This window comes from Mytilinidion resinicola, assembly GCF_010093595.1.
Source record: "Mytilinidion resinicola strain CBS 304.34 unplaced genomic scaffold BDZ99scaffold_34, whole genome shotgun sequence".
NCBI lineage: Eukaryota > Fungi > Ascomycota > Dothideomycetes > Mytilinidiales > Mytilinidiaceae > Mytilinidion > Mytilinidion resinicola.
The window spans coordinates 70,666-72,065 of NW_022985470.1; positions in this window are offsets into that span (position 1 = coordinate 70,666).

Sequence of the window (1,400 nt, forward strand, 5' to 3'; positions counted from 1 at the left end):
TTTACCATCGAAAGCAGCGCCAGAAGTTCTGGCTCTGCAAGTACTGCCACATACACAGAATACCTAGCGGCGAGTTCAACGTTGAGAAGGCTACTTCGTCAGCTATGGCTCACCTAGGGCGGCAACAGCGTGGCCACAGCGTTGATAAAGATGGCCAGATCAACTTCTCTACTCCAAACCAGACGTCAGTGTTGGCGACAATGCAGTTCCAGGGCATTAATGTTCCACAGGACGTGGCCAACAAGCTGGCGGACAGCTTCAATCGGGCGAAGTTTCTACGCGCTGTTCAACACTGGGTTGCTGATGATAATCAGGCTTTACGCGTTATTGAGAAGCCTGCCTTCCGCAGCATGATCGCTGCTGCTAGACCTATCGCCGAATCAAGCCTATGGAAGACCTATCGTACACTCCGAGAATCCATCATAGCCGAGTACAATTCCTATATACCCGCCGTGATTAAACACCTCCAGCAGGCGACTAGCCTCATCCACATATCATTCGATAATTGGACTTCAGTTGGCAACAAGCGTGCGCTTACTGGGATATGTGTACATCATCTAAACGAGAATGGCCGGCCAGAGGACTACTTGTTAGGCCTGCCTGTTCTTCTAGGCCAGCACTCAGGCAAGAACATCGCGGAGATAGTCAGCTCAACGTTACAATTGTTCAAAATTAATGCTAAGCGCCTTGGCTACTTCGTACTTGACAACGCCACAAACAACGACACTGCTTTAATAGCGATGGCCGATGAGTTCGAGTTCAGCATCTCCCAGCGTCGGTTACGCTGTACCTGCCATATTCTCAACTTAGCTGCCCAAGCAATTATATGGGGTAAGGATAAGGAGGCATTTAAGAGCATGGACGTGAATATACGGGTAAAATCACGTCTCTAATCTTATTGCTATTCTACATTGCGCTAACAGTAATATAGGAAGAAGAACTGCTGATGGCAGAGTGGAGGAAAGCCGGGCCTATCGGGGTGCTATTCGACGTTATATCATCTATTAGCGCCTCTCCACAAGCCCGAGAGCTGTTCATTAAGCTGCAGGCAGAGGACTTAAAGCGCCGCAACGAATCTTATAAACCAAAGGAGCTTATTAAGCCTGTCAGAACTCGGTGGAACTCTTACTACGATTGCTTTGAGCGCGCCTGCGAGCTCCAAGGCCCTCTCGACGCGTATATACACATGAAGCTCGAGGAATACAATATCGAAGCAGCATCTCGGCGCAAGGATACAAAGAAGGAGAAACCGCGGTGCTTTATCGAGGAGCGAGGGCTAAACGCAGGTAATTGGGCAACAATTACAGAGTATAAGCAGCTGCTTAAGCCGTTCAAGGATGCAACAACGTGGCTACAGGGCAGAGGTTCAGCTGGTAGCCACGGAGCTATTTGGGAAGTTC